This window comes from Arvicanthis niloticus, chromosome 6 (assembly GCF_011762505.2).
Source record: "Arvicanthis niloticus isolate mArvNil1 chromosome 6, mArvNil1.pat.X, whole genome shotgun sequence".
Taxonomy (NCBI): domain Eukaryota; kingdom Metazoa; phylum Chordata; class Mammalia; order Rodentia; family Muridae; genus Arvicanthis; species Arvicanthis niloticus.
The window spans coordinates 35,651,705-35,673,011 of NC_047663.1; the positions used below are offsets into that span (position 1 = coordinate 35,651,705).

The 21,307-nt window shown below is 44.3% G+C and overlaps 1 pseudogene; it reads right to left on the reverse strand.

The window, feature by feature from the left end:
- Positions 1-3,235: 3,235 nt before the first annotated feature.
- On the reverse strand, positions 3,236-3,576 carry LOC117711718 (large ribosomal subunit protein eL33 pseudogene; annotated as a pseudogene).
- Between the last annotated feature and the right edge of the window lie 17,731 nt (positions 3,577-21,307).

Sequence of the window (21,307 nt, forward strand, 5' to 3'; positions counted from 1 at the left end):
GTGTCTGTGTGTGTGTGAGTGTGTGCATCTATGTGTACATGTGGGTCTGTGTGTCTGAGTGTGTGTGTGTCTGTCTGAGTGTGTGCATGTGTCTGACTGTATGTGTGTCTGAGTATATGCATGTGTCTGTGAGTGTGTGCGTGTCTATGTGTGCATGTGAGTGTGTCTGTGTCTGTGTGTGTGTGTCTGTCTGAGTGTGTGCATGTGACTGTGTGTGTGTATGTTAGCATATGCTCGCGAGAAGCTCTCTTAGGTCCAGCTGGGGAAGTGATTTGCTATGTCTCAGTTTCTGAATGTTCATGGGCTTGTGTGATGAACTTTGGCTGACTTAGATAATTGTGGGGTGCACACGTTTGCACACACCCTCCTTCAGGGCACCTAGGCCAGCCTAAGGAGGGGTAAGCAAGTTTTATTAATGTTTACAAAGCAACTATAACGCCATCCTTCAAATGCTCGCCAGCTCCATCTTTCCCCTGTGAGAGAATATTCAAATGCATTTTAAATATTCATATCATAGTTCAGTAAAAAAAAAAAAAAATTTTTTTCTTGACCAATCAGTTCCTTGACCTTAAAATGGGCTCTCCCCCCCCCCCCCCCCCCCCCGCTCAAGAAAAGAAACACCCAGTTTGTTCAGATCCAGGAAAGATAGGGCATGATCCTTGAAAACTCTTTAAAAATTGTAACTATTCAGACCACAGTGTTTGCTAAAAAGCGCTGCAGGAGGCGGCCAGTCAGGGAACTGAGCTGATTAATGCAGCCATTGCATCTCTTTCCACCCGCAATTTGATTTAAATTTAATATCCTCCCACAATGGAAAATGATTTACAATGAGAAGATGAGCTGGAAGGAAAATGAAAATGGAAACAAGATGTCATCTCGCTTTGCCATCCGACAGATCTGCCATGCCTCTCAGAACAGTGTTTGCCATTTACTGTAAATGAAACGAAACGCGCTCTAAAATAATGAAGCCCGGCACTACTAGTGGACGCTCCCTCCTCTGCAAACACGTTCATCCCACTGAGCTCACTTTACATCCAGGTTGTTTTTAGCTCATTTCCCTTTGTAAGAAAGCAATTGGTGGATTGATTTCCCAGTTTAGCCGTTGTAATAAAACATAAAAGGCATCTCTGTTTGGCCAGCTCGTAGAGTGAGTCAAAAGCTCCAAAAAGCAACAAATATAGGGCAGTGTAAAATTAGAAACTGCTGGCGTTTCTTGAGCGGCAGTCGCTGTGCTGGCGGTTGCTCCTCCCCCCTCTTGCCACCAGCATGAATCTGAAGGTCACCTCTCTGTACCAGACGACAGAACCCCATGTGCCTGTGCCTTTAAATAAGTTTATAATTCACATAGCATAACATTCATCTGCAGAGTACCCAGCTCAGTGGGTTTTATTATTTTCACAGATGTCTACAGTGACCACCATTACAAAGACGAACATTTTTTTCCTTTCATACAAACTCCATGCTCATCCTGTCTCTCCTCAGCCCCTGGTGCTGGCAGCTGCCACCTTGCTGTCTGCTGGTGACCTGCCCATTCTGGACATTTGACATAAGCAGAGTCATCAATAACCAGCTCGCATCACTGGCTTCTTTCAATTGACATAATGTCTTCAGGTTTTATAATGTTGATCCATGCATTAGTCTCTCATATCTAATGTTCAGTGATATCCCATTGTATAAATATACCAGCGTCCATAACAGCACACAATGGGAATTTGGGTGGTTTTGTTTCTTGGTTATTGTTAAGCATACTATTGACATACATGTATAATAGTTTTGTGCCATTTGTTTTGTTTTTATTTTGGGGCAGGGTTTTACTGGGTAGCCCAGGCTGGCTCAGAACTCATAATCCTCCCGCCTCAAGCTTCCCAGATACTAGGAGTGCATGCATACACCAGATAGCCCCGTGGACAGCTTTCTGTGTGGTTCTAGTTTCTTCACATTCTTGACACCGTTTATATCCACCCCACCCCATTATAGTGTGCGCGTGCTATACAAGTGTACTATCGCAGGCCTACGCCAGCAGCCCAGAGAAATGTTTCTGTTGTCTCGTTGCTAAGGGATTAGTTGATAGGATCTCTTGGACAGGCGGTCAAGGATTTATTGAAAGGCTTTTCAGCAAGGCAGAAAAGGAGAGACCATTGAAGAACACAAGAAATGATCAAGGGAACTGGAGACGTGGACTTAAAAAACTGAGCAAGTGGGGTCAGCAGTCGGAAACAGCAGGGGCGTGTCACCTGTACCCAGTGGAAAGGTTGTGCTGCCTCAGCGTGGAGACCTTGACTACCAGAATCAAAACTGGGTTCTGATGCTAAGTGGGAAGGCACATGTCTCTAAGCCCAGCATCTGAGAAGCTAAGGCAGGGGGACCATGCATTTGAAGCCAGCTGGGCTACAGAGTGAGACCCTGTCTCCAAAAGATAAATACAGGAAACAGAAAGGTGCCTTTGGGAACCCCACTTGAGATTTCAACAGTCTCATGGGGCGTCTGACCAGACAAGCCCAGATCAGACCCTATGTTTACTTCTTGCGTTGGACGGAGCGCTGACATATCTAATGTGTGGATTTTCCTGAAAGACAGGACGTCAAAACCCCCTGCTGTTAGCTCCCTCTTTACCTGAGGATGACTTTGAATTCTTGCCTCTCTTGTTCCCATTTTCCAGGCGCTGTTATTACAGATTCGCACCGTCACCGCCAGCCAGTAGCGTCGACGTCCGTCCGTAGTGGAGAGCAAGAACTCAGTTCTCTGCAGTGGATGGTCCCGAAGAGAAAGAGCAGTTCAGGGCAGCAGAAGAACAAAACCAAACCTCACCACACCAACCACGCCACACAACATCAGCCTCAGACGTCACCCGCAGCACACAACCATAACACACGAAAGACAATGCAATAACCGCAGTAACCACATCACACCGCCAACTGAGCGCATCTTTAGCCTTTGATTAGTCAAAGTCAAGATAAACGTACCTGGACTATTCCATATATTCTGTACTGCTAGTCAAGATTATTATTAATGCACAAACAAGCCCATACTTACAGTTAAATCTGCTTTTCCACCTTTTCTTTATGTGTATAGTTTGTATAATTACAAGCAACAAAAAGACAAAACACTTATGTAAACTAAGTTTAGGGTCACCACATGGAACTTCTATTCTACTTTTATTTATTTATTTATTTATTTATTTATTTTTAGGACAGAGGTGAAAAAATACAAGAGCACAAACCTACTTTTATTTATTTACTCTCCATTAGTTTAAACCCGGGATGGGTACAGCATCCCACGGATTCTGTGTCCAATGGCCTTTGCAGGAAGGTTGCTTTGGAATTTGTCATGACCACTGTTTCCGTGGGCCCGAGTTACTTTTCCCCAGATCACTCTGGTCTTGTTTGGTTTGCTCTAGGAGTCACTGTATTGTTTTTTTGCTTTGTACACAGAAGCACATCTCTTGCCTAAGTAGAACTCAGTTTCATCTCTGGCATAAACGCCTTCAGTTTTAAGAAGAGCCATGTGCTCTCTTTGGTTCCGGAGACCTCACTTATAGCCAGCAAAAGTGGCCTTGCACCACAGCCTTCCAGACATACTTGCTTCTAGAAGTCCTGTTCCTAGCAGGTCTCCACAGGTGTCAAGATGGCCAAAGGAGTCTGCTTATTCTTTCTTTCTTTCTTTCTTTCTTTCTTTCTTTCTTTTTTTTTTTTTGTTTTTGTTTTTGTTTTTCGAGACAGGGTTTCTCTGTGTAGCCCTGGCTGTTCTGGAACTCACTCTGTAGACCAGGCTGGCCTCAAACTCAGAAATCCGCCTGCCTCTGCCTCCCAAGTGCTGGGATTAAAGGCGTGCGCCACCACTGCCCGGCTTGAATCAAATTCTATTAATATAATGTCTTAAAACATCAAAGCTTTATTATTTCTCATAATCCTAGGTACCCCATGGTGAATGAGTTACTTGTGCTGTCACTGGGACAAGACAGTCGACAGAAGAAACGTAAAGAAGGGAGGAGGCTTTCTTCAGGTTTATGGTCCCAGGAGAACCTGAGCCATCACAGTGGGGAAGGCAAGGCAGCAGGCCAGAGGGTGGGCTGCTCACATTGTGTCCAACGTCAGGAAACAGAGACAGAGATAAGAGCTCTGCTCTCAGTTGGGTTTTGCATTTTTAAAATTCATTCTGGGCCCCCAGCCTATGAAATGGTGCTTCCCACACTTAGGGTGGGACCTCTGGCTTCATTTAACCTAATCTAAAAACACCCTCACAGACGTGCCCAGAGATCTGTTTCCTCCTTGATTCAAAATCCCACCAAGTTGGCAACCAAGATTAGACGCCCCAGGGCTGGGGAGATTCGGTGTGTAGAGCATTTGGCAGTGCAAATGCTAGAAGCTGAGTTTGGGTCCTAGTAACCAAGCAAGTGCTGGGCATCGGGCAGTGGGTGTGGTAGCTAAGCCTCCCATCCCCCCCCCCCCCCTATACACACTGGAGAGAGGGAGATACCTCATCCCTGAAAGCCAAATCAGAGAGCTCAGGTTCAATGAGAAACTTGCCTTAACACATAAGAGTGATAAAGGAAGACCCCTGATATCAACCTCTGATATCCACATGCATGTGCGTTCACATACATACCTGCACACACATATCCAAACATTCATGCGCAGATACCACACACACACACACACACACACCACAGACACGCGCACGCGCGCATACACACAAAAACCAACAGGTTAACTGTTACATCAGTAATCCTTAGGCCAGCTCACAGCTGGAACTGAAAAGTGGCCTCACTCATTAATTGGGACATCAGCTTAGGTGACTGGGATGAGGCCAGCGTCACATGGCCTCTTGAGCCTCCAGGAGACGGATACTTCCCCTTACACAGGGATGGAAAGGTTCGCTGAAGCAAGAGAGGGTTTCAATGCTCAGAATCTTGAGCCTTCTAATTGTGTCACGTTTGTGTTGGGCGCTGAGCCCAAGGAAGTCACATGCTTAAGAGCAGGTGGATACAGACTTCATGGCTTCTTGTGAGTAGCAGCAAATCCCATCACAAACGAATGCCACACTGGAGGCGGAGGCATGGGAGTACAGTTAGGGTGTGTCTACAGTGTTTTACCTTGAGTATCAGTGCTTTTCTTCCTGGAGGGAAGGTTTCCCGAAATAAGACCCCTAGCTCCAATACCTTCCAGGTTGGTTGTTGCAGTGTGTTTCCACCAGCATGCAGCATTTCCCACACAACCTTCCCAGTATCTTCCTTTACAGTCTTCCTGTGATCTTTGCCCATCTGTAAGTAGGAGTGTGCCATCCTTGTTTTGCTTGTGTGTTTCCTGACTAGTGAGCTGAGCATCTAGCACTGGGAATTGCACCAGGGCCTTACACATGCCAGGTGAGTGCTCCACTGTCCTTACTAACTCGCACGCTAAAGCCAGGTGGTGACATATGAAGCTTATGTCCTAGGCCAGGCTGCCCTTGAGCTCGCCAGGGATGACTAGGCAGGAGGATGTGATCCAAGTGCCAGGGATTAAAGGCATGGGCCATCACACCCAGTTTATGCAGTGCTGGGAGTAAGAGCCAGGGATTTATGCATGCCAGGCAAGCACTCCTCCAACTGAGCTATATCTCCATCCCCTTTATCTACCTTTGACACCTTACTTTTTTTTTTTCATGCTAAAGTTGGGTTTAGTGGCACAAACCTTTAGTTCCAGTAGGCAGAAGGCAGAAGCAGGCATAGGTCTATGAGTTCAAGGACAGCCTGGCACACTTAGGGAATGACAGGCCAGCCAGAACTAAACAGTGATAACCAGTGAAAAGAAGAAGAAGAAGAAGAAGAAGAAGAAGAAGAAGAAGAAGAAGAAGAAGAAGAAGAAGAAGAAGAAGAAAATGAGGAAGAAAGGGGAGGAAGTAGGAGAGGAGGAGGAGAAGGAGCTGCAGCAAGTAAGTTTAAAATCAGGAGGGCATTGTTAAGTTTTTAAGAGGTTGATGACAACATCGATGTGAGAACACGGAGATTGAAACTGGGTCCTGGGGAATTGTGGGGCATGGACTTTTCTTGGAAACAGCAGAGGGTTCTGAATGCGTAAAGGAAAGCACGAAGGGAAGCTGAGGTGTTCAAGAGACAAGAAAGAACAGCAGAAAGCATGAAACAGGTTCTAGTCTCTGGAGGGAAGACACCAAGAACAATATTCAGGGCCAGTGGGATGGCTTAGCGGGTAGAGGCTTCCACAGCCAGGCCTGAGCACACTGCTTGGATTCCCTGGACTCATATGGTAGCAGGAGAGAACCAACTCCCACAAGCTGTTCTCTGACCTCCATACAGCAGCATGACATTTCTAAGTATGACACATGTATACATACACACACACACACACACACACACACACACACACATTTAAAACAACATTCAGTTATCCTTAGGGCACGAGGATCAGAGATCCACTGAAACAGTCCTCACTTGCTGCCTTCTTTTGAGACTCAAGGGCTGCTGGTGTCTAGTTTCAGGTATTTTGGAAGGTGAAAACTCTGGCTTCCTCCAGGGGAGTCTTGTTACTTGTTCTGGCTCATCTAGTACAGCCTGTCTAGCCTCTCGGTAGAACTGGTATCTCACCTGATCCATTCTGGTTTTACTAAGTTCAGACTTTTCTTTAGGAGTGGTGATCATGTCTTCAAATTTCATTTCCTGTCAGGAAAATTTTAAATAAAAAAAAAAAATCAGCAAAACCTCAGATCCAGGGATTTTCTACATACAAAGCTATTCATAAAATATATTCTGGGAGTTGACGAGGCTTCCCTCGTAAACATTAATGACAAGGCACTCCTCAAAGCCTGGGCTTTTATGGCCATTCTCATGAGGCAGTCATTATTGGTTTATAGAAGGAAAAAGAAAATAGTTTCATTGGTTTGCTTTACTTTTTTTTTTTTTCTTTAGCAACTGGAGCCCACCCACTTTGGCATTTTGATCTTGAGACAGTGGGGCTTCAATCAGTGTTGGGTGAATTCCTTTATATATAAGTAGAATTTAAAACAATGGTTTCTAATACAATTAAAAAGAGAGTAAGGGCCTGGCAGTGGTGGCACACGCCTTTAATCCCGGCATTCATGAGGCAGAGGCAGGTGGATCTTGGTGAGTTTGAGGCCAGCCTGGTCTACAGAGTGAATTCCAGGACAGCCAGGGCTACACAGAGAAACCCTGTCTTGACAAACAAACAAACAAACAAACAAACAAAATACACAAAAAGAAAACGAGATCCCTTCTGTTTGTATCTACTGTGGTCTTTGAGAGGAGGATGAAGTATCCGTATCCCAGAAGTGTCTTTAAAATGATTTAAGTAAATCCATATTTATTTGAAAAAATTGAATTAGAATCAGCCCCTAAGCCGTTACCAACCTCTAAAGAGGTAATTTCTGGAGCTCGTGGATTATAAGTGATGAGTCTATTGACTGTTTTTTCTTCTAGGATGGTTATAATAAAGAGTGTACCCTAAGTTCTCAGGGAAATACAGTGTTTAGTTGCTAGTAATGATGGCCTACACACTTGGGGAACTGAGGCAGGAGAATTGTGAGTAGCAGTTTGGGCTACTAAGTGATATAAATCCTCTCTTACTCTCCCCCACCAAACAAACAAACAAACAAACAATCTTTCAGGGAACTGGAGAGATGGTTCAGTGGTTAAAGGCACACATCGCTCTCGCAGAGGACCTGAGTTCAATTCCCAGCTCCCATGTTGACGGCTCACAACTTTTGAGGTCTGCCCTGCTCCCACCCACAGCATAGCTGTAGCCATTTTTGTCCCATGCCTGCCAGCAGTTTCACATTGTTGCTGTAATATGCCTGCCAGTCACTGATGTAGAAAAATAACTTGACTCAGAGCAAGGCCGTGCTGATCTCATATCCTGTTGTGTTCTGTATGAGTTTGTTAATCTTAAGAAATCCCACAAGACCCACCAAATTAAAGGTCAGTATGAACTGTTATGTCCAAAATAGCTTGAGTCAGAGCTAACCACTGAGCAGCACTTCCTGCACCTGCGCGTGAGCTCACGGTGGTTTTTGTGGATTTTTCCCTTTATAAGCTGGCCCTGAGAAATGTTTGTGGACATGGCTCAGCCCCAGAGTTCTGCGCTATGGCCCTGATCAATCAATATTACACTATGTGCTCGACAAACCACCCCTGTCTGACTGAGATCAGTGTTTGTGTGGTTTGTGGGGTGACTCCTGGACCCCAACACAGCCACCTGTAACTCCAGCTCCTGGGGATTCTGACACCCCTGGTTGTCACAGGCATCTGCACTCACATTCATGTACACACACACACACACACACACACACACACACACACACACACACACGTACACTCACTCATAATTAAAAAAGGATTTTAAAATCTCATAAAACAACCTGGGAGGGATATAAATGGGTTGGTAGAGTTTATACCATGCATGAAGCCCTGGGTTAGAATCTCACCGTTGCATGAAGTAGGCATGATGGCACAGGCCTGTAATCCCAACACAGGAGAGGTGGAGGCAGGAGGTCATCTTCAGGCTGTATAGGGAGTTCCAGGAAAGCCTGGGATATGTGTGACTCTGTCCCTCCCCTCCCACCAGGAGAAAACAAAACAAAACAAATCAAGAAAACTAACAAACAAACAAAAAACCCCACAGACAAAACAAAACATACCCAGAAATAAAAAGCAAGTCTGATAGTTGACGTATAGGATTAATCACATTCTTTAGTGTTTCCTTGAAATAATTACAAATAGGAAAACAGAAGTATTACTAATTGTATTGCTCCTGGGAGCAGTAAAACATTACAACAAAGGCCCACACGGGGGCGCCATAACCAGCCAGAAACAGTATGTAGGAACAAGAGAGCTGTTTGTGAGAGATATCAAAAGCCCTGCTGAACTTCTACAGACAGCAAGGTTTCAAAGGTTTGGGAGTCAACATTCTCTGTTCTTAGAGAGTTGACTGGGCTCTAGGATTCCACAAGAGTCTGTGCAATCCCCGCTTAATGGAGTTATGCTGGAGAATTTGACTGGTGTTCTGGCAAATCTGTATTTGAAACGTTTACTGTTGGCCTGGAATAATATCTTTAAATCGCGAATGAGTTTGTTAGTAACATTTATGAATGGCAAGAAGCAGCTGGGTGGAGACTCCTTGCTGGGAATGGGTGAGATCCTGGGTTTAAATCCCAATATTGAAAAAAAAATGCTTATTTTTATGATGTTTCCTCTGCAATGTGAAATGTGTCATGTCTTCTATGATCAATTCTGACCCCAAACTGCTTTCTTGGGATCTGTAGCCTTTTGCGTATCTCTGGCATACGGCTAGTTCATTCCTCAATTTTCAGGCAAACATAAAGTTACCTGGTTGCCTATAGATTTGCTAGAAGAAGCCTGTAAACACCCACAAAGACAAGACAGGGTGAGACTATAGGGCACACATTACTTTTTCTAGACATCAGTATGCAGGTGACGGCATTTGCTTTACAAAATTGGCTTTGGGGTTTTTATTAGATAGTCTATGGCTCTCAGAAGGAGCATTGTCAACCCAAGTCACTTAACTTCATTTAAACAATATATGTTTAAGTATACATATGTACTTAGATGCATTATACATAATTTGGGGTAACTAGAAAAATAATATAATCCCTTATGGCTTTTCCAACAGCCCAAATGTCATTTTTTTTAATTTTATTTTTTAGGTATTTTATATGTAAAAGGTCTTCATGCCATCATGAGAGAGGTGCTTCCTCATCCCAGTGAGTGTCTGGTCCCACAGTTCTGCATTCCCCCTCCCCCTCCAAAAATCCATTTTATGATTCTTAATTATGTGTCTCTGTGTAGGTCTGTGCACGGGCATGCCAGTGGAGGCCAGAGGCCGCTGGGTTACATGTGGCTATGAACCTCTATGAACCTCATGGATGTTAAGAATCACTCTCAGGGGCGGGCGGTGGTGGCGCACGCCTTTAATCCCAGCACTTGAGAGGCAGAGGCAGGTGGATCTCTGAGTTCCAGGCCAGCCTGGTCTACAGAGTGAGTTCCAGGCCAGCCAGGGCTACACAGAGAAATCCTGTCTCGAAAAACCAAAAACAAACAAACAAAAAAACCCAACAAAACAAAACAAACAAACAAACAAAAAAAGAATCACACTCAGGTCGTTTTTGAGAGTGACGTGGTAACATATGCTCTTAACGGTGGAGCTGTTTCTCCAAACTCCTTCACCCCTTCTTTTTTTGTTGTTGTTTGTTTGTTTTTCTTTTGAGACATAGTCTCATTATGTAGCCCTGGCTGGCCTGGAACTGGATATATTGGCCAGGCTGGCCTCGAACTCACAGAGATCTAGCAACCTCTGTCTCAGGTGTGTGCTGTCACTCCTGGTCCATTTTTGCCTTTTCTTTTTAAAAAAAATACTTACTTTTATTTTATGCACATGAGTGTTTTGCCTGCCTACATGTCTGTGCACCGCGGTACATGTGGTGCCTGTTGATGCCAGAAGAGGAGGTTGGTCCCCTGGAGCTGCCATGCGGGTGCTGGCAACTGAATCTGGGTCCTGGACAGCCACCGAGCTCTCTCTCCAACAACCCATGTCTGCTTTTTTTTAAAGACTTCTTTTTCCTTGGGAAAAAAAAATAAGTGTTTTAAAATGAAGGAGCTGGAGAGATGGCCATGCAGTTAAGAGGACTGACTGCTCTTCCAGAGAAACCACATTCAATTCCCAGCACCCGCACGGCAGCACACAACCCTCTGTAACTCCAGTTCCAGGGACTCTGGTGTCTTCTCGCTTCTGTGGATACCAGACTCACACCTGATGTGTAGACATACATGTAGTCAAAATGCCCATACATATAAAACACCTAAAAAAAATGACATTTGGGCTGTTGGAAAAGTCATAAGGGATTATATTATTTTTCTAGTTACCCCAAATTATGTGTAATGCATCTAAGTACATATGTATACTTACACATACACTGCTTAAATGAAGTTCAGTGACTTGGGTTGACAATGCTCCTTCTGAGAGCCATAGACTATCTAATAAAAACCCCAAAGCCGAGCATGATGAACCCCCTTTTGAGTTGCTGGTCAGAGGAGTCCCCTAGATTCCCAAAATAATACAGGCTCTTTCTGTTGCCTTTGCCTCCCAGAGGTTGAAGGTAAGGCCCCTCTATTGCTGAAGACACCAGGCACTTAGGACACAGGACTTGGAGGAGCTGATCTGGATCTGACCTTAAAGCCTCCTCCCTGAAGACTAACCTTCACAGTCCCAGAAGCTGCTCATTTAAGCTGCTAAGGGAGCCACCAACAGTCTGCACCACTGTGAAGCCTGTGGACAGTGAGCACAAGGCGAGACATCCCAAGAGGTGCAGTAATGGAACTCACATCTTGGCAGTAACCAATAGCTGTCTAAGTGGAACTTAAGGCTTGTTCAACAGGAAGGAAATTATGCCTGGTACTAGAAATCCAGCCAAATAACTAGAGCCAGTGAAATCATGGATCTTAAAGAAAACCTACAACTGTCACCAGCCTAAAGCAGCATAATTCCTAACTGCCTCCTAAATGTTTATCCTTATGCCTGTAGTGCCAAGGAAGTGTTTGATCCCACCACCCCCCCCTCAAAAAAAAAAAAAAAAACAAAAAAAACAAAAAAACAGACAGGAGCAGATCTGATGCAACTCGCACCAGGGTCTTTATTCTATTCAAGCTAGCTCTGGCCTCTCCAATGTACCAGCATCACACAGGACAGTTTTGGTGGTGCAGGAGCCCCAAATATCTATCGGGCCAGGCTTTATAGTAAGCAGCAAGCAAGGTGTTAAGTGTGTAAGCAACCAATTGGAAAGCTACTGTGGTCTTTAATATAATTGGCTGGTGCTGGGAGTCATATCATAAACTTAATTTCTGCTCCCCTCTGCATTGGTGGTCCTTAGGCAGGGGTTGAGCTTGTAACCTGGGGGTGCAGGTTTGTTGGGGGAATAACCTGGAGATGATAGTCTTGTTGAGGGTGTAACCTGGAGACCACAACTTTGTTGGGGATTAGCCTAGAGACTGGAGCTAGGCTGGGGTTTTGTTGGGAAGTGGTGGCGGGGGGCGGGGTGGGGGGCGCTGCAACTTGGAAACTAATGCTAGGTACCAGCCTGTTAGTTTACCTGAGTTCAAACTTAGGTCAGGTTCTCTAAAATGGAGTCTGAACTTAAAAGGTTTGGCCTCCCAGTGCCCACAGGTAAGTGTAGCTCCCTGTCCTCACCAAAGAAACTGTTCTTTTCAACAGACAGAGATCATTATGGAAGACCACAGTTGTTCAAAATACAGAGACCTGACCCTGAGTGCCCAGCCCTAACGGATACATCTACAGCATAGCTCCTGAACCTAAGGCTCAGGGGACATTAAGGACAAAGAGGGCGCAAAGCCCGTAAGAGCCAAAAGACCTGCAAATCAGCTGTGAGGTTGGATCTCCTAGAAATGGCAGGGAAGCTTCACTCATGAGACCTCAACAATGTGGCTACAAGACCTAAACAAGGAAAATCGCACAGGACAAAGAACTATAGGCAGCTAAGAGATGCTGAGCGGTGCTGGGATAGTCTTCTCGTGCACCGGGTAAATGCTGTCTTTGTATTGTTTCAAATGTTGATTTCTGTACCGACACAGTGCTGAGTTCTGGACTTTGGGATTGTTATCTTTAGGAAGCATCACGTGTCTCAGTGTTGAATGAACATTTTTCTCCATCACCATCTGATTGGTTTAATAAAGAGCAAGTGGCCTATAGCAGGCCAGGAGAGCAAAGGCGGGACATCCGGGCAGAGATAGGAACTATGGGAAAGAACCAGGAGTGGGAAGATTTGTCAGCCAGCTGTGGAGAAAGCAACAGGTGTCAGTTCGGAAGAGGTAACTAATGAGCCACGTGGCAGATCATAAATTACAATAAATGGGTTAATTAAGATATATGAGGTGGAGCTGGAGAGATGGCTCAGCAGTTAAGGGCACTGGCTGCTCTTCCACTGGTCCTGAGTTCAATTCCCAGCAACTACTTGTTGGCTCACAACCATCTAGAATGAGTTCTAACGCCCTCTTCTGGCATACATGCGCACATGCAGATAGAGCACTCATGACATAAATTTAAAAAAAGATAGATGAGCGAGTTGGGAAATAGCCTAAGCTATACAGCCTAAACTTTCATAAATAAATATAAGTTTCTGTGTGATTATTCAGGAGCTGGCGGGTCAGACTCAGTCCAACGGTGGAGTGGGAGCAGTCTTCCCCCAGAGATGAGCCCCATAATTCATCCAATACCAGGCGACGAGCCATCATGGACATACAAGCAACACCAAACAGACTCAGCAACTAACAATAAAAAAGAGATCAAGTCTTTGAGAGGAAGTGCATGGTGTGTCTGGAGCATGAGAGGAGTTAGCGGGAAGAAGGGAATGGTGGGAAATGATGTAATTATATTGTAATAATAAAAAAAGACAAAGTAAATTAGGAAACTGAACAAATGCCAGCACTGGATCAGTGCCTCTTTGAGGGCCCAGTTACAGAAATAGTAGTATATTATGAACCTCGGTCCCCATTTAATCCTCTCTGGTGTTTACGTGTGTATATGTTTCAGTTTAAACACAGAAATTCATTTGGCTGTGTGACTGAATTTACATTTTATGAGTCAGAAAGTCTTTTTCTATCCTGAAAGTATCTGGACAGTCTTAGAATAAAAAGCTCAGAGTGGGATGTGGTGGTACACACCCTTAATACCAAAACTCGGGCAGCCGAGCAGGCCGATCTCTGTGAGCTCCAAGCCAGTCTACATATGGAATTCTAGGACGGCCTGGGTTACATAGAGAGAGAGCCCCTGTCTCAAACAAACAAACAACGTTTATTGCTTAAAACAGAGTAATTTTGGAAGGGTTTTGAAGAAGAAGTGCGTTTTGGAGTCTCCTGTAGTTGGGAGTATTTCCATGTTTAGACCTTAAGTAGCCCAGACTTGCTCTATGAAGATGAGCGCCCTCGAGCGCCACCCTGGCAGAGACTCCGCCTTCAGCGCAGCGAGTGAAAACTTCCCACTTGAAGTCTGGCTGCATCAGAGATAGAAACTGACATGTTAGCTCAAAACTCCCAGGCTGCATGGCTTCCCCATATGCTCCATCAAAACGCTGTATAGCTTCTCACTCAAAGCTGCTATGCAAGGGTGTTAGCTGGTTTTTATACCTTCAACTTGCTTAATGTTGTCATTTATATACAATGGAGTTTTACACCACATCAGTCCAATAACCTATTGTGAAACATTTATGGTAAAAATCAGAATAAATTCATACAGAGTATTGGTTTAGCATTAATTTCCAAACTCTGAAAGACAACAAGCTGTCAATCTGTAAATAAATTAGGGTAACAAAAGACATAAATGACACACACACTCACACAGAGCAACAAAAGACAAGACACACATACACACAGACACACACAAAAGCTCTGTACTTTGTGCTATCGCCACGGCTACATGGGGACAAGATATGGGAGAAAGCCTTGTCAAATAACATAATGCACAGAGAAACACGCCATATCCCCGAATTGTGAGGCTGAGTCATAATCCAAAAGTGCTGACGTCATGCTCAAGTTGGATGGTGCCCCTCCCACGAAAGCATCTTCACAGTCTTGCAATTCCCAAAAGACCTGGAGGCAAAGCCACAGCGCGGTCCATGTAGATCTTGGAATACAGTGTTTCTGTTTGTGTGCACACGCCTGAATATCTTCACTATTTTAACATCCCACATGGAATTCATCGCTAAGGCCCATGCCTGTCCAAGCCCCCTCTGATCCAGACTTTATAAGCAACTGTCAGGCACAGGGGCACAGCCTGGCTCGATCCCCAGGAGGTGGTGATGGGGGCTCATGGCTGGCTGTCCTGTTATTTTTTTTTTGGCTCATTACTTTGAGATGATAGCAATCTCCATTCAGCCAGGGAAATCTTAATCTCTCTGTCTGTCTGTCTGTCTGTCTGTCTGTCTGTCTGTCTCTCTCCCTCCACCGAGTGTTTCTGTCTGTCTGTCTTTGTCTCTTTGCCCCCTCTTTCTCTCTCTCTTTTTCTGTGTGTGAGTGCATGTCTGCCTGTCTGTCTGTCACTCTCCGCTTTGTTGCTGGGATAGAATCCAAGGTCTTACACGTGGTAAGTAGGTGCTTTAATACCAAGCTATATCCTAATACAAGAAAGCCTTTTATCTTTTTTTTTTTTCTTCTTTCAAGACAGAGTCTCTGTAGCCTTGGCTATCCTGAAACTCGGTTTGTAGACTAGGTTGGGCTCCAACTCACAGAGATCCACCTGCCTCCCGAGTGCTTGGGTTAAAGGCAGGGAGCCTTTTTTATACGACCACGTTCAGTAGCTCCTCTGTAGCTCAAGTTCAATAGTGTCTCATGAGCCCAAGTGAGGCCCAGTCTTAAAGGAAAACAATCAAAAATGAGGGTGGAAAAGGACAGAGGTAGACACCTGATTTTAGTCTTTGGTACACACACACACACACACACACACACACACGTGTGCACACACAACATAAACACACACATACACACATACACACGTGTGCACACACACACACGTGTGCACACACAACATAAACACACACACACATATATATATGCATAAAAATTACAAATATGCTTCATAGAAAGAACATACCGAAAATCACTTGAAACCTTTCAAATAAGAAATAGAAGTCTGCTATATTTCTCTCCAATCTTACTTAAACAGTGCTCTCTCTCTCTCTCTCTCTCTCTCTCTCTCTCTCTCTCTCTTTCATTTTTCTTCCTTACCTCTTTGGTTCTCTGGGCTATCCAATCCAGAGCCTCCTGTAACTAGGCAAATGCCCTTCCACTGAGCAACAATGTCCGATTGCACTTTCCTAGTTTCTTTGTGGAGAAAGACCTCACCAAGTACCCCTGGCCTGGAACTTTGAAGACCAAACTGACCTTGAACTCACAGAGATCCACCTGGCTCTGCCTCCTGAGTGCTGGGACTGAAGGCACCATGACTGGTTTTGGTCTTTGTTTTGAGGATCTTTTGTATCTCATGCGGGAATGGAGTTCACTGTGTAGCCAAAGGTGACTTTGAACTTCTGATCCTCTAGCTTTTGCCTCTGAGTGTAGCACCACAGACTTATGCCACCAAACATTGTGTGTGGTGCTGGATGGAACTTGGGGCCTCTCTATGCTCACCCAGTACTCTCCCAACTCCCCTGGCTCCATGGTGAATTCTTTTCTCTCACAGGAATCTGACTTACAACTGATTACCCTCATCAAACGACCATCTAAAGAGGGCGGAGGATGGGGAACTCTGATCACACTCCACTCACACCCGTAGCCTCAATGGAAAGGCTAGGTTTATAGATGATTAATTTCATATTTGAGCATACGAGAGCACCTTAAATCAATTATGTGTAATATCATACTAATCCAATGTAGTATACCTTTAAGCGAAGAAAGTACTAGATTGCCAAGAACTATCAAATTTATGATTCCTTTTATATCAGACTTTTTACAAGGAAGCATTCTATAAAGCTTGTGTAGAACTTGCATGCCACAGGATCCAGGTTATAGATTTTCTGTCTGTAAATCAACAATTTGATCTTTATATGGACGCATGTGACTATATAAGCCTTGCAATAAATTTGAATTTAAAACTATGTGGGTTTTATATTCTTTTCGTTAGAACTATAAAATCTAAGTGCAGAAGTCATCAATTCAGCCTCATGCCTCCAGGCAGCTCCATAATTAAGTCATCCCAGACAGGTAATTGTCCCTGCCAAGGAAAGTCTCTCCATGCTCAGTAATTCGTTCTTGTAATGATCTCCCACCCGAAACTTCTTTATTACGTCTAATTCTAGTGTTTTCCTTTCGCTCCGATCCCATTCCGTCTGACTTGGGTTGGAGCTTAGCTCATGGAAAAGCTTCTGCAGCAAATATCCCCAGGTCATCATTTCACTCACCCTCGTCCTGATGAAAAGACATCATTTCACTTCAGAGTCATTGTTAGCGCTATTTGCACATGATAACTGTCTTCTTTCTTCTGTTTCATCAGAGTATAATGATTTGCCATTGCATTGGACATTTAATTGATATATATATATATATATTGCAGACTATTGACAAAGCAAAAAAATGACCTCCCTGTATGGATCTGTAATTTCTGACTATACCAGGATATAGTAGTTTGAATTCATACAGGGAGCTGGAGAGATAGCTCAGTAGGTAGGAGAAGCAAGGTTAAAAATGGTTGCTGCTGGGCTGGAGAGATAGCTCAGCAGTTAAGAGCACTGACTACTCTTCCTGAGGTCATGAGTTCAAATCTCAGCAACCACATGGTGGCTCACAGCCATCCATAATGAGATCTAATGCCCTCTTATGGGGTGTCGTAAAGATATGACTTGGCTCTCAGTCCCCATGTCACATGATTCACCTGAGGCACCAGGGGGTCTGCTGCCTCTGGCTGCTACTGGCAGTGCACTCAAATACACACATGCCCACCAACTCACCTGCCCACACTTAAAAATAAAAAATGTAGACAATAAACTCATAAATGATTTACATGAATTAGTTGAATTGTGTTTAATAATGTTTATCAAAAAATAATTGTCATTCATTGTTCATCTCCTTTCTAGTGACCACCATTTTAATGACCTGTTGTTGGAATCTGGCACAATATTAAGAGGGAAGGTGCCTCAAATAGTAAGCACAAACAATAATCTGGTCACCATACTGTATCTCCATTCATAAAATGCTGCCTAAGACACTTAATTTCTTTTTGTGAAACAGGGTCTCACTATGTAGACCAGGCTGGCCTCAAACTCACAGAGATCTGCCTGCCTCTACCTCAAGAGTGCTGGGACCAAAGGTGTGTGCCACCACAGCCAACCTTAATTCCTTGTCTGTCGGGATAGCATGCTACTACTCATTCTCTTTCCCTGCCAAGCTGAGTCACCTGTTGTTCCAGATTACTTGAATACTACGGCCAAGCAAGAATACAGGCTCGGAGATAAGAAAGAAGCCCAAAGTCCAGGCACACGGGAAATGAATGATGGAGAAAAGACAAGGGTGAAAGGGATCCAGTGAAGGCCCTTAAGTCAATCTCTCTGTCTCTGTCTCTGTCTCTGTCTCTGTCTCTGTCTCTGTCTCTGTCTCTCTCTCTCTCTCACACACACACACTTCAGCTTTATCTTTAAAAATAATTAGTTATTTGTGGAAATCAAGGAAGCATTACTTAAGTTAGATTTCCAAGAGTGTTCCACAGGACAGCCGTAGAATTAACTGTTGGAGGAGTTGGAGTTGGAGAAGCAGGAAGCAGAGGGAAGATGGCCAGGGCTTGGTCCATGGCAATGATGCCCAAAAGAAGGAAACAGATAGAATTAAGGTCCTCCTCTTCCTCCTCCTCTTCCTCCTCTCCCTCCTCCTCCCCTGCTACTCCCCTCCTCTTCCCCCACCCTCCTCTTCTTCATAGTGAGATCTCGTCTCTAAAAACAAAACAAATGGGCAAACAGAGGCCTTGTCACGGAAGAGTAAGGGCAGGAGTTCCGATCTGCAGAACCCATGCAAATGCCAGGCAGCCTGCCGATAATTCCAGTCTTGGCGGGTGGAGATGGGCTCTGTAGAGTACACTGGCAGTGAGACTTACCATACTGGTGAGCTCCTGATTTTGAATGAGAGATCCCACCTCAGTGAACAGGGTGGAAGACTGAGTGGTTCAGGATAATTTCTGACATCAGCTTCTGCCCTCCACTGGCAGGAGAGGTCATACTTAAGGAGATGTGTTAGTTGTTTGTCTTGTTCTGACCAAATACCTGGAAAGAAGCAGTTTAGGGAGGAAGGGCTTATTTTAGTTTACAGTTGTAGGTCATACAGTCTAAGCATGGCAGAGAAGGCATGGTGGCAGGGGCCCGAGGTAGCTAGTCATACTGTATTTGAATGGAAATGGCCCACATAGGTTCAGGGCGTGGCACTATTAAGAGGTGTGGCCTTGTTGGAGGAAGTATGTCACTAGGGGTGGGCGTTGAGGTTTCAAGTGCTCAGGCCAGGCCCAGTGTCACTCTCTCTCCTCCTGCTACCTGCCTTTCCAGATGTAGAACTCTCTCTCAGCTACCTCTAGAGTACCATGCCTGCCTGCATGCTGCCATGCTTCCTGCCATGATGACAATGGACTAAACCTCAGAACTGTAAGCCAATCTCAATTAAATGCTTTCCTCTGTAAGAGTTGTTGTGGTCATGGTGTCCTTCACAGCAATAGGACATCGACTAAGACAATTGGCAGTCAGGGAAAAGAGGCAGACAGAAGCATGATGACGCTATAAAGTCCCAAAGGCCTGCCTCTAGTCACTGATACCCTCCATCGAGGCTCAACATCTTCAAGGTTCTAGAAGCTTCTAAAACTTCACTTCATCTGGAAACCAAATATTAGAATGCATCAGACTCTGGGGGACATTTCACATTCAGGGCATACCAGGAGGAAGGATATTTTTGGCCCATGGTTTTAGGGAACAGTATTTTGTTTCAGGAAGACATGCCAGCAGGAATGTGAGGTGGCCAGATATATTGCCTCTGCTCTGGAAGCAGAGATGGATAATATGGGTATTCTGCTCACTTTCTTCTCAAAAAATTATGTATGGGGTGTGTGTGTGTGTGTGTGTGTGTGTGTGTGTGTGTGTGTGTGTGTCTACGTGCTGAGGCATGTGTATAGAGGTCAAAGAACAAGCTGCAGGATTTGCTTCTTTCTATCATATTGATTCTGGATATTGATCTGGAGTCACAACCATCTTGTCCCCACTTTTTCTTTATTCGGTTTGGGACCCCAGTCCATGTCATGGTGCCTCCCATGCCAGTCAAACCTCTCAGGAAACATCTTCAGACACACCCGGAGGTCTGTATCCTAAATGCACTCAAGTTCACAGTGAAGAGTAAACCCTCAGAGATGGGAAGGATACTGGGCTGCCTGACACCAGCAAGTGTCCACTGCACAAAGACTCTCACATCTGCCGACTCGAGTCTGATTAAGAGACACCATCAAAAAGTGCCTTTCCGCGGAACATTATTCTGTTCCAGTGGACCCATTTTGCCACCAAATGCCACCATTTTCTTTCACAATATCCTGATGCAGCAGGTGTTCATCATTTCTTCCTGGAAATTCTGCTGTAAGCAGAGCCCTTCAGAGGCTGGCTAGAGCTCGCGTGTGCTGCACCCTCCTCCTTGGAACAGCATCATATGACAGAACCGCAGCATTGTGTACAAGCCTCAATCAAAAGTCTTTCTTTGGATCTTCAAAACACTTAAGAATAGCAGGAGTTTTTTTTTCTTCTTCTGTGTATAAAAAGAAGCTCTCTGCCACAAAAAGTTATTAGTATTCTTTCAAAAGCCAGTATCTGTCTTGGCAATCTCGTATTTTAACACATTTTTTTCTTTTCAGAAAAAAATAAGGAGTTGCAAAGATTCAATTCCTTAATTTATCTGGAAGAAAAAAATTAAGTATTTCTCATTTAACAGAAAGGCTATCAGATGGGCCCAAACTGCAGTTGTTGTAGTACTTTCTGTAATCTGATCAATCTCATTATTGTGTTACAATTAATATAGCCTTGGCTGTCTTGGAACTCATTATGTTGAATAGGCTGAGTCTGCTGGGATTAAAGGCCATCATGTCTAGCTCGATATATATATGTTTAATGCTGACCAATTTAGTAATATTAGCTGACATTTCAATAATGTATAAATAAACCTCATTCTAGCTCAACATTCTGTGGAGAATCTATTCACAGTCCTCGGGTATAGCATCTAGTTTTATAACTCCAGTACTTTTCATAAAATTACTTTTTTGGTATGTGTTTGCATGTGTGCGTATACATGTGTGTGCATGCACATATGTGCAGGTTTGCACGTGTGCATGTGTGTGTGTATACGTGAGTTCTGGTGTCTTCCTCAATCACCCTCCACTTCATTGACTGAGGTAGCATCTCATCAGCTCTGCTAATCTAATTAGCCAAGTTGCTTATTCAATTAGTTTAGCTCTCCTGGTTCTTCTGGGGATTTCCTAGTTCTAACTCCTAAGGACTGAGATTACAGGCAGGCCATCAAGCTTGACTGATTTTTTTTAATGTGGGTTCTGGGTATTCAAACGCCAATCCCAATCCTTGCCTGCCAGATGCCTTTTCCACTGAGCCATCTCCACAGGCTTCATAGAAGTACTTTGAAAACATCAACAAGATGTCCCTCTCTCTCATGCAACTCTGATTGATAATTTTAAATAAAGTGTGTGTGTGTGTGTGTGTGTGTGTGTGTGTGTGTGTGTGTAAACATGTGTATCTCTTAGTGCAAATACACAGGGAC